Below are 13,352 nucleotides of genomic sequence, written 5' to 3'. Positions count from 1 at the left end.
TAAGCAATTGCGCTTTTCATTCTTTCGAAATTTTCTAGTTTAATCTCCTTTAAAAGAGGAATATTTTAAATTCGAGTATTTAATTTCTATACACTTGTAATTTAGGAAGCTTTGAAATATAAATTAACATTGTAAGAGCTGCGGTTTTAAAGAAAGAATTTCCAGCTCAAGGAATAATTTCCAAAACAAAATATGGTGTTTTCAGTGCTTTATTTATTGAACTATGTAAGACACACTAATCCAAACCTGGTTTGACCTATATATAGATATCTATAGATAATACTATAATATAAAGGACTAACTTCTTTGCTAGTAGTAATCACAGAAAAATAAAACTTTCCTTCAAATCTGCGTCATACCCAATATATCCAATACCATACCCAATATATTTTCCAAATAATTCATTAAATAATATTTTTCGTATTAAATCTAATATTACATATGTATAATTTAGTAGTTGTATAAAAAATAAATTATAAATTAAAGAAATTCCATTCACTCCCTCTCATATAAAAATAAAAAATTTATATAAAAATTTTATTTCTTTAATTCCAATAATAATAATTAGAATAACTCTCTCAAAAAAAAAATTTATTTTATCACATATAATACGAGTATTTTAACCTTGAATATGAAAATACGATATTTTATTTTTAATAATAAAAGTTAATTTTGTTTTGCTATAAAGTAAAAATAAATTTCTAATCTAAATCAATTTTTATTATAGAAACAATAGAAAAAAAAAAGCATACATACACAATATTTTATTTATTATCCTTATTTTATAATTTTCATATTATATTCAACAAAATATTATCAAAATTGTAACTTGATATAAATTTATCGTATGAATCAAAAAACAAAAAAAAAAACGAAAAACAGAAAAAATTTATGAACATCACACTATAAAAGAAAAATAAAGTACAACTGTATACAGAAATCTTTTATACACCAACACATATTTTATGCTAAAATATAACAGTATGACAGATAATCACGACATATTTACTATAAGTATATATTTATTATGCAAATGTTATACTACATAATATATATGTGTAGCAATAGCAAATATATTTTATAAATTATGTGGAAATGAATAATAACAAGCCTTGTTTGAAAATAATGTCAAAATTTATATTGAAAATAGAGGAAAACAGAAGTTATGAAAAAAATTACATATCCTTAAGTAATAACCATCATTTAATCTTCAATTTCAAAATACGTTATATAACACTCAATATATTGCAAAAATATAATTATCATGTAACAACAGACTTAGATAAATCGTATGAGTTCAATAGCTCTTCAACTCAAATTTAGTAGGTGAATATAGGGAAGGATAGAAATAGAATAATAATCTTTTTAAAATTTACATCATGGTATTTCAACTAAATATCTAGTGAGGCTTAAGCCTTTCTGAAATAGTAAATATACTTATACTTTTAATTATTGTCACTTCTCACCAATACAAAATCATTTCTACTTTCCTATAATATTACCGCTTTCTCTTGCCGACGCAAATTCTACATAACAATTTCTAAATTTTCATAACAATTTCAAATGTTGTGACATTCTTGTCGCATACACACAATATATTTTCCGAAAATTATTACCTCAATATTATGTACTTTCACCGCATATTACGTGAATATTGTAATAAATTATTATTTTCAAAAGAAAAGTAAATACCAAGAGAATAAAAAAAAATATTTTGTGTATATAGGGAAGAACCTTAGTAAATAAATTTATTTTATTTATTTATTTTTATTTTGTATTCATTTTCCCTCTCTTTTCAATCAACAGCTTTCACTTTTTTTTTTGATTTTTTCTTATATTTTTTCTATTTTTCATTTCTATTTTCCTGTTCGTAAAAAGAAAGCCCTCTTATTCATTTAAAATCTTTCATAATATCCTTTAGGACTGCTTTATTTAAAGTAAGTTTAAATTTCCGCACATTATATAGATTTAAATTAATAAATTCTATGATTTTCATAAATATCAGCTAAATTAAATTCGAATGCAACTTTCAGCCTGTTTTGTTTATATTTGTTCTCTTAATTAGTTAATTATCGTTAAAGATTTATTACAAACAGTCAAAGAATTATAATATAATCATAAGGCAATATTAAAATATCCGTATTTGACTTCTTATGTAGTAATTCTAAATTTTCTTTTAACTAAAACTGAAACTGAATACTATTTTATTACTATTTTATTACTATTCTAAAACTGAATACTATTTTAACTAAAATGTATGTAATTTCTATTTTACACAATCAAAAGCTAACCCAAAATCTAAATTTTTTTTACTTCAAATTTTCGGACTTCAATATTTTTTAAAAATTGTAATTTTTATAGTTTATACAAAACATCAAATCAGCATTTAATTTTGAAAATATAAATGGGATCATCTAATAATTAATATGAGGGACTTGGATCAAACATTATTACTTTACATTTATTATTGTACAAACAAAATATAACAATTAATCTATCGGAAAAAAGTGCCTATTATTCAATAAATTACTGCAATCCTCTTTTAATATTTTAGTAAATTGCTGTTTGTAAAAAATTAATATTTTTTAGTAATAAATACCCTCATCTGAAAGTTTGGCAGTTTTGCAATATCGTTGAATTATTACTGAACCTTGATCTCAAAACTCTGATATCGGTTTTCTTTATTTTTCTTGTTCCTATAAAATTTTCTTATACAATTTTTATACATTTAAATAAAAATCAACAGTGATCTTGTTCATAACAAAAATATGTGTTACTATATTATATATTCTCGTATACATATATATAAATAAGTAATGATAATTATTCAAATGTTGTGTATAACATAAATAAGTCAACATCCTTTCATAAGAAATAACATATCCCCCGACATTTGTTTGTATTATTATATATATTGTATTTTTACCTAATACAATTAGAGAGGCATTGTTATCACACCAAATTTTATAAATCTAGTTTTCAAAAAAATTTACGTTTCTCAATGTGTGGTAAAAGTAAATTAGCTTATTTGAGCGAGATAAATTATAGGTACTTCATATACAATATTGTTCAATTTTTAAAGAATTCAAATTCCAATATCAATTAATATTTATTTTTAAACCTTTACTACGGCCCGATTTTAATCAATTTTAAAAAAATAACTAACAGATTTTCTTGAAATATTTTTTACAAACTATATCTGCCAATATGGTTTTTGCAGATTTTGTTCAGAAAATGCACACTTCTGTTGATTATATACCGATCACATCAGATTTTTTTGATGATATAAATATATGTATATAAGAAATAAAGTTGATTTATTTGATATGGTGCTAATTTTTAGATTGCCAGATGTCATAGTTCCATGAAAAAGAGAATATTAACAACATAAATATTAACAATTGCTTAAACCAAAATAGGAAAAAAATGAGAAACAAAACAAAATGTAGATATACTGCTGTATTGCTATATAAATAGGCGTTCATTTGTTATTTCTATTTTAAAGACAGACATATTTTAAGCTAAATTTTGCTCTAATATACAGAAACTTTTGAAAATTCCAAACTTCTTATATAACACATAGTTATTCATATATTGTTTAAATAGGAATACAATTCATACAATATACAAGGATATACATATTAATTTTTCACATACGGATCATATAAAAAGAAACAATAATAACAATAAGAATAAAGGATATTATTATATCATATTATTATAATATACACATAATGTGTATGTGCGTGTGTAGTAAAATAAATTTAATATACAATGTGCGTCGGTACATTATATCAAATCTGTATATGTATATTTAATATTTATACTTAACACACAATATTATGTAGGCACATTTATTTAAGGAGGAAGAACAAAATTTTTAAGAATGAATGAATTTAAGTTTAATCCCCTTTTATAGCAAAGTAATAAGCATATACATAAATATATATATAACAGTTTAAATTCATGTAGGTATGTTCCTACAAAAATATAAAAATCTTATTGCTTCAGGTGAATTTTTATTCATAAAAATGAATCATAAAAAACAACAAATTTTCTTTTTTTTTTTCTGTTTTTTATTGAAAAGGATACGATTTTAATAATGTGCTACGAGAATTTATATTATTTGCAATAATTTTTCTAAATTTACATACAAAAAAAATATTATGAGTATAATATTTTTATAAAAATTAATATTGAGAAATATAAATAAATAATTTTGTCGCCTTAATTTTAAAATTGACTATTTGCGAATCTTAGAATTTTGAGATTAGTAAAGAAAAAGCGTTGTAGTATAAATTTCGTACAACTGGAAAAACTGAGTATGCCGTTCTTAAAAGAATAACTAATGAAAATTTCTTCATACAACTGCAGAATAAAAGAACGAGTTAAAGGCAGAAAAATTTTTCTGCTCGAAATGAACTCGAACCAGTGACTTACCGCCTTTTACGTGGACGCTCTACCAGCTACAGAGGTATGAAGAAATTACCGACGAATTGTACTTCACAATGCTTTATATTGTAATCCACATGATTACTAAGTATTGTATGCAATCTTCTATTTGAAACACATAATCACAAGAATATATTATAAATAGTTATCGTGCCTATTACATCAATATATTGAACTACTAAGACAACGTGTAGTTGTTTATAACTAATAAGTATTGTGATCAACAACATTCTGTTCTGCAGTTGGATGAAGAAATTTCCATTGAGTTAATATTATTAGTGTATAAAAAAACTAATAGTAACAATTGAAATCACAGTCAGAAGTCAAGTAACAAAAAACAAGATAATTTTTAGAAGCTAATTTTCAATTAAATTAAAATATATTGAGAGTATAATTATTTTTTGTTATGATAGTATTATAATAAAATTCAGTATTCCAATAGTTATTTAATACAAAATAATAAATGTTATAAATAATAAGTTATATATAAGAACGCATTAATTTTAATAAATCAGTTCATACATAAGTAATAGGCGTGTAACAATTGTCTTTTTATCACTATAATCTGGCATCTTTTTGCGTCAATAAAAACGAAAAAAAATTGAGCAAAATTTTAAATATTTTTTCTTTGTGTTTCAATTTATTTATTTTATTATTCTTCTTTTAATTGCTTTCTATTTTTCTTCTTCTTTATTTTCTTTTATTAACTACAATCAAATATATAGATTTTTTTCTCTTAGCTTTTATTACTATTCATAAATCTTTATGAAACTACCCATTTCATTTCTCTATTCTGTTTGTTTTCTCTTCATTTTAATGATATTTTACAGCAGCCAAAACTATACAATTGTTTATTTGTAGACAAAGAAATATATTATCTGTATGAATTTCAGAAATGTAGACAAAAAATTTGAAAAATATATATAGACATACATCATACACATCTAAAGTTCTATTTTACGACATTTATGAGGAAAGCAATATCCTTGACGCATTTATAAGTTCATATATGGCAATACAAACTCTTCCTTTTCTTTTGCAATCAAATTATTGTTTCTTTTTGTTATACAAACACAATATCTTAAATAGAAAAAACTTTAGATCACAAAGAATTAAAAAATAAAAAAAAACACTTTCTAAAATCAATAAAGAAATCAAATTAAAATCATAAAAGAAAAATATAAAAATTTATTTTAAAAATAACTTTTCCATATGTAATAATATAATAATATGTATGTATGATTCTATACTATGTGATCCGAATTGTAATCCAAATATAAATTTCATTCATACATTTTTTTGAATATGATTTTTTTTTGTAAAAGTTACAAAACTTTAATTCTCATACAAAAATTGTAATTTATTGCATATCTACATACATATTATTTTAATTGCATACTACTACATAATACAAACAAAAAATACTCTAAAATTCCTACTTTTTGTTTAAAAGAAAAAAAAAAGTAGCGGTATTATAAATTTGTTAAAACTAGCTAACTAGCTACTTGTAATTCGAAATCAAAATTAAAGAAAATTTAAACTAAAAAAGAAGTAAGAAAATTGCATATTGTACGGGGCATTTATTTTTACATACATTTCCTCTATCCTATCTACATATACAATCCTCTATATGTTTATCAACAAAACATTTACATTCCTCTATATGTTTTTTCTCTATCTCCTTTACCGTCAAAGATTTTTTAACTTTTAGTGGCTCAAATTTAAGCTTAAGAAATTGGCCAAAATTTCGTAAAAATTTAAAGTTTCAAAACATTTCACACGAAAATTGTCGGGATAAAGAGAACAACAAACATACAAAATCGAAAAAATTGGAATTTTTATAAAGTTTTATTGCTCGATATTTCAGAGGTACATAAAATCTAAAAATTCAATAATATGTCGATTTGAAATCCTTTTACTATCCCTTTCAAAAACTTGTTTGAAGTCAGTATCTTTTTTGTAACAGATGTATATGCATAAAAGCTTAAATTCCTGAAACCATTTAGATTTGACAAAAAGTTCTAAACAAAAATTTTAACTATTTTTGATACCCTAAACGATGCTATATAATATTGTGCTTTTTACCCGGGTGATTCGATGTATACATTCTCTATAATACAAAACATAAATGTAATGGAATTAGTGAAGGCCCACCAGACTTTCAACCTGTGACCTAGCTAAACATAAAAAAAAAACTAATAAAAATTTCTTGAATTGAGTAAATAATTTTTAAAAATTCAAGTACGCTTTTTATGCTGAGTTGCATAATCACACTTAATTTTCAGTATAAATTCAAAAATCAAATAGTTGCAGTAAGTCTTTGATAAATAGTATGACAAGAATATTTTTGTTGTATTTAATGTAGCGACTTTCTCTTCGAGTTTATCACTGCATCACAAACAACACTATAATATTTACTGGGACGACTAAATAAAAAAGATAAATACATTTAAGATGTTCCAGTGGTTTTATGGCTATGTTCATTATGAATTTTTCCCTTTAAAATTACAATTTCAAACATTGTATAAAATTTTTCCATTATATACGATATTTTTCTAACATTAATATTGAATAAACTAATTTATAATATGATCTTCTTCCTAAAAAAAAATTTTACATTCATACACTCAATATATTTCCAAAAACTATGATCAATAATAATCAATAACCCCCCCATATATGTAATTTTCATTTTAGTCATAACTAAACGCTTAATATACAAATACACATTCTGTGTAATTTAATCTAACAATTTAAGATTTTTCATGTATAAATTTCGTCCTACTTCTTTTATGTACGAGTAGTTTTTATAAAATTTTTCTTTTACTTTGTTGTTATCCTATTTTTGGTGTCATTGTTCACATTAAAGATTAAATGAGATTTTTCTATATTATAAGGATTATTTTTGAAAAGGATTCAAGGACTTTATTTTGTTGTTTTTACTTAACTACTGTATGCATAATAAAGTTTTTCGTAGATTTGTTTTTTTTTTCTTATTTTTACTTTTCTTTCATACTTTTTTTGTTGATTCTTTTTAAATTTGGCCTTTCGTAAAACATTAGAATCGATGATATGTTTGAAAAAGACTATTGGGAATTCGAAAAAGTTAAAAAGTTATAAAAGCAAACAAAAAATACAAAACGAAAAATCAAATTAGATAGCAATACGATTAATATCTTTACAGTTTAATACTTGTTTGGTTAGCAAATTTTCTATTTCATACAATTTTCCAAATCGAATTTAGAAAATCTTTCTTGTTACTCAACCAATCATTTGTATTATTTACATAGATTCGTGTTATATATGTAGATATTATCCAGTCCATACATATATGTACGTCGTTATAAGGGTAGAAAACAAATAGAAAAAATAAAATCTAATTATTATACCATATTGTATTAATTAGGAACTTCTTAATTCTCTATCAGGGGCGACTGATAATAAAAACGAAACGTAAAAATTTAAAGAATTTCTTTTCATGATTATTATGTGAAATTCATAATAACAATAACTGAAATAATCGAATAATTCTCGTTATTTTAAAAAATATTCAAAAAGGAATAAGTAAACATTTTCTTAAAAACTACTATCTAAGATTTATGTTAAGACCTCTTTCTTTTATTACTTAATAATTTTTTCCTTAAATATTAAGCGCAATGATTAAACAATCAACATACCAACGTGCCACCTTAAACTTTTACGTTTTGAAGCAAGAATACTAACTTTTGAAATAAAAACGTAAAAAATATAAAAATAATTTATGCAGTGAGCTCCGTCACTGAACACATATACACATTCTTCTTTTGAATGTTCAACATGCATTTAGAATTGATGAAATTTGCAAAAATTCTTATCTTTTTCACACAATTTTCATATGGAAATTCTCAAGTGTATATTATTCGAACATACGGTCAATAGGGAATCATTTTAACAATATGATTATCAAATATAAAATGAAGGCTAATGCTAATTGAATTGTAATTTATATAAAATCTTTTAAAGTCAAAAATATAGTTAAAGATAATGAATTTTTTAATAGGATGCTTAGGTCAATATAAAATTGAAATTGAAGATAATTACATTCCTCTACTATGTATATAAAATATTTGCATCCATGTTACTTTAAACAGGATTTTAATAATTTAAAGTATATACAGTTAAGTAAAATTTAAGTAAAAATAAAGTTTAAATTAAATTTGCTCTAAATTATTTAAGTTTAAAATTGAAAAATTCAATTCAAGTCAACAAGCATTAATAAAATATTTCAAAATTCTTATAAAATTTTGAACCATATTTTTCATTTTCGCCAAAATATTAAGCTTAAAGTAAATATTACATGAAAAAAGAAATAAAAATAAGAAATATCAACGTTTACATAACCCATTAAAATTATGTTCTATACGGTTTTATACATCGTAAAGCTCACAATTCACCTTGATAGCCAAAAATTTTAGACTCTGCGGTGTAACAATTTTTCGTAAATGCATTCTTGTGCATGAGCCCTTATGTTGCAAATTGTGGTTTTAATTAGCATATATAAAAAAAATATTTAATTCAACTTCTTTACAAAATTCAATAATTAAATAATTATTTTAAAAATATTTTTCTTCCATTACGTGTAATTAACGTAAATTCTTCAATTATATTATAGAAAAGGAAAATCATCTCAGGTACTTTTTCTTTCTATTTAAAATAACAATAGCTTTAAAATTATTGTATTATTTTTTTCGTCATAATCATACTTTAAAAATGTTAAAACAGGGACAATTTAGAATTTAAAATGAAATAAATTATAAAAAATATTACAATTTTTTTTTAAATATTTTAACATAATGAAAGGAAAACTCAACCAAACCACAACTATATTAGAATAAAACAAAATGCAAAATCTTTCCGCTTGTAAATTACTGAAATAATGCACATTTTCTTTTTTACTCATATAATTTCAACAAGGTATCTCAAAATTGGCGGCCTGCAAAATATTATTGAAATATCATAATAAATGTTTAGTTCAACTAATTTTTCGCTAATATCTTTGATTTCTCTCATTTCATAAAATAAATGAAATCAAATTTCTACTACACCTTTAATTATTAATCCTATTTCTTAAAATTAAAAATAGATTCGACAGCGTAAACTTTTACTAAGAATAATTTTATATATTTTTATTCTTCTATTTTGAAACACTTTGTTTAATTATAAAATACTTCAGGAAAATTTTTTATTCAAACTTAACTAAATTAATTGTACAATTCAAGAGCAATTTCCGCAAAGAAAATTAATTTAAGTTTTTAAAATAGTTTTTTTTTCCTCTTTTTTCACAAAAGAAATACGAGAAAAAAAGTTAATAGAAGAGCCTGAATACACCACAATTTTTTCAACTCTTTTTGTAACACAAAAAAAATATGACGGTCTGCCACGAAATTAAAAAGCTTTGAATAATAGGAGAATTTAATAAAATGTCATTCACTTTTTTCACTATTGTGCATTATAAGAACAAAAAATTTTTCAATTTTTTTGATTTTGTCACTGAAAAAGTTTAAAATTTTTTAATAAATTGCAAATAATAAAATAACATAATATAAAAATTTTCCTTCGACAATCATTATGTAACAAATTTAACTTGACCTTAACTTAAGAATTAAAAAATAATTTTAATATTTCTTATGTACTTAAGAATAATATTATCGCAGCAAACATAAAAAATTTTTTAAATTTTCTTGAATATCAAATACATACATTTCTGCCTTTAATAACAAGAAATTAGCTAACACAAATGAATAATTACAAATTGATTATAATTTTATTTCTTATTTTTCAATATATAAATCTACTTAAGGTTGACTCAAATTTACATACATACATATATACAGGGTGATTCAGAAAGGTATACAAAAACATATAACATTGGTTAGAAAATCGAAAATGGGTAATACTTTTATTCTGGACTGGGTGCCAAATTTTTGAAAAAAAATTTCCACTATAAATCATTATTTATTTTGAAACAAATTACAATTTATTCCAATAACTTGTTATCATTTTCCATCAATCACAAACTATAAAAATATCTTAAAAAATAAAATTATTGTAAATTTATTTGCAAATGTGAAAGCCAGAGGCATAACAATGTCGAATCATTTATGAGCTCAAAAAATAATTTATTATAAAATATGAGTAACAAGAAGACAAAAATTAAATAAAAAATAAAATGAATTGTTAAAATTGAAAATATTAATTTTATATTAATTGTGAATAATTATAAAAAAGAGGCATTTTCCCTTTTGTGACCTCCTTTTTGGGTTATGAGTTGGGTTACAGGACGAAAATTTAATATAAAATTAAAAGAAACAACAAAATAAGTTTTTCACAACAAGTTAATTAAAATCTTAATTATGTTGACCTAATTATCTATAATATTATTGAGAACATGAATAGACTTTAAATTGAATTTAACTAATTTTGCTAATAACCATTATTATTTTCTTCTTCTAATTATAAAAAAAAAATTGCGTTAAAAGAGAACAGTAATATACTGTTTATTAGTTCAGTATAACGTATAAAAACAATTGTTTTCCGTTAGTGTTGCCAGTTTTCGTTAATAAAAATTATTTTGTCTTCTATAAGCTCTTACAATTTCATTTCAAGGGAAAAACCCTTTATTTTTAGGATAATTTTAAAATTTAATAGAAGTAAGAACATTACATTTACATACAGCCACTTCAACTTTTTTAAAGATATTATTTAATTTAATCATATTATAATCTTTTATTAGAAAAATTCAGAACTGTTACAAATGGTTACTAAATTACTATATAATGACATTGCAGACTCATAAAAAATGGTATAAGCACGTACTCCACTTAGCTCAAATTTGCAAACATAATGAATTACTCTTTATAGTAATTTGGTGACAGTATCGTATCAATTCTTCTCTTCGTCTATTAAATTATAATTAGTGGGATATATTTTTGTGCAATTATTTTTTATATTTGCTTATTTAATTTTCAAGTACCAGGAATATTTCAAAAGTTCGGAAAGTTTCCGGCCTATATTACAATTGTTGTTGATACGCTCATCTGAAAACATAAACAGCCAGACATTAAAAATTTCTTAGGGCTTATTTCTATTAGCCTACTGAAATGAATACCTCACATATAAACGAATTACGAGGTTCTGGCAAGAGCTTTAAAAAAATTTACCGAATAATATGAAAATTATACTGAGTGAATCTTATTTTAGGTTTTAAATTTGTTAAATTAATTTTTCATACAAAAATTAAATAAAAAGGAGTACAAATTATTATTTATTCGTTTAATGTTAAAAATAAATAAAATATCTGTTCTATTTTTTTAGTAGTCCATAAAGTAGAATGTGACTGAAAATAATATTTAAGACAATACACATTATGCAACAAACAGAAATTGTTGCCTCTCTTTAGTCTCTGCATTTTCTATTTGTGTGTTTCTCTTTTAAAGCACCACAATTCAAAATGGCATTTCAATTTTCTGGTCATATTTTTGGTCATATTGCTATTGCTTTTATTACATTTTATAGTACGCCATTTGCCATTTTGCCATTTTTGTAGTTATACATCATATACAATTATTGTATGCTTTATATAATGTATGTATATAATTGGTATAGTGTTTTTTTCTTAATATTCAAAAGCAATTAACTAATTTGTTTTTTTTTATAAAAAATCACGATAATTATTTAACTATGCTAAAAAAAATTCTCTTTAAAGTGCTTGTTTTATTTTCTACTTGAGAAAATTTTCTAAGGATTAAAAGCAAATATAGAGATTCAAAATATGAAATTAACATTTTGTGGGAATTTTTACACTCCTTTAAAATGAAATCAAAAGATGAAAGGATTGAATAATAATAATTTTACAAAAAAGCAAATGAAAAAAAAAACAAAACAAACTTTTTTTTTGTAATTGGAAAAAGTTTTATTTTAGAAAATAATTATTTTTATTTAAAAAATTAACCATTCAAAATGAAAAAATAATAAAGAGAAAAAAAAATATTCTAAGTACACAACAAAGTTTAAATAATTTTAAATAAATTATTTTTATTATTTTAATAACCAACAAAAAATTAAAATAAAAAACAAATTAATGATTTGGAAAATTAAAATGAGTAGAATAATTGCCAAATTAAAGTTTTATTTTTATTAAAATTATTTTACATAATATTTTTTTATTTGAATTTGTTTCCGTAATGCTTTTTATAATGATGTTCTCAAATCTTGAGATGTGCTCATACATCCGATAAAACTTTTTCACAAAAAAAAATTTTAATAATAATTATACAGAAAACTTTAATTTTTAATGAACAAGAGTGCTTAGTGTAATTTGTGTGTTACCCCAAAAAAAAAATTTTTAATTTCAATTAAAATCTAGGTCATTCTTAATATTATAATCGAAGAAATTATATTATTGCGATTATGTAAGAAAAATTAACAGAATATCTATATTTAAAAGTTCTAAAAAAGATTATTCGGAGTACTTTAAAAATAATGGGAAATTAGAAGAGTATAAGAGAAATTTGATTGAATATACGAAGAAAATCAAAAAGTAGAGTTTCAAAATCAAAAATTATTCACAAATTTATTGTATTTGTGACATTTTGGTTCTAAATTTTAAATAATTTCAAAAAAAATTTCTGAATATTTATTTTGCTCTTTATTTCATATAAAACACTTATGTTGACATATTTCATTGTAATATAAAGTGTAAAAAAGCAAATGAAATTTATACTAAAATTAAAATTTAATATAACAAAGTTGTAAGTATTAAAACTTCTTTCATTTATATAGAAAAAAATTTCAAAAATTGCATATATTTCGGATGTGGCAAAAAAAAATTGAAAAAGGCGTTAATATAATGCTCAAATTTA

At 22.4% G+C, this 13,352-nt stretch overlaps 1 protein-coding gene across 4 annotated transcripts in view; it reads left to right on the top strand.

Moving 5' to 3' along the window:
- Positions 1-13,352, top strand: part of LOC129609301 (glutamate-gated chloride channel) — a 92,141-nt gene that overhangs the window by 26,139 nt on the left and 52,650 nt on the right. The window lies entirely within an intron of this gene.

This window comes from Condylostylus longicornis, unplaced genomic scaffold (genome assembly GCF_029603195.1).
Source record: "Condylostylus longicornis isolate FDR11 unplaced genomic scaffold, ASM2960319v2 ptg000038l, whole genome shotgun sequence".
NCBI lineage: Eukaryota > Metazoa > Arthropoda > Insecta > Diptera > Dolichopodidae > Condylostylus > Condylostylus longicornis.
The sequence above is the reverse complement of the archived record's forward strand: the minus strand, read 5'-3'. Positions and strand labels throughout refer to the sequence as shown.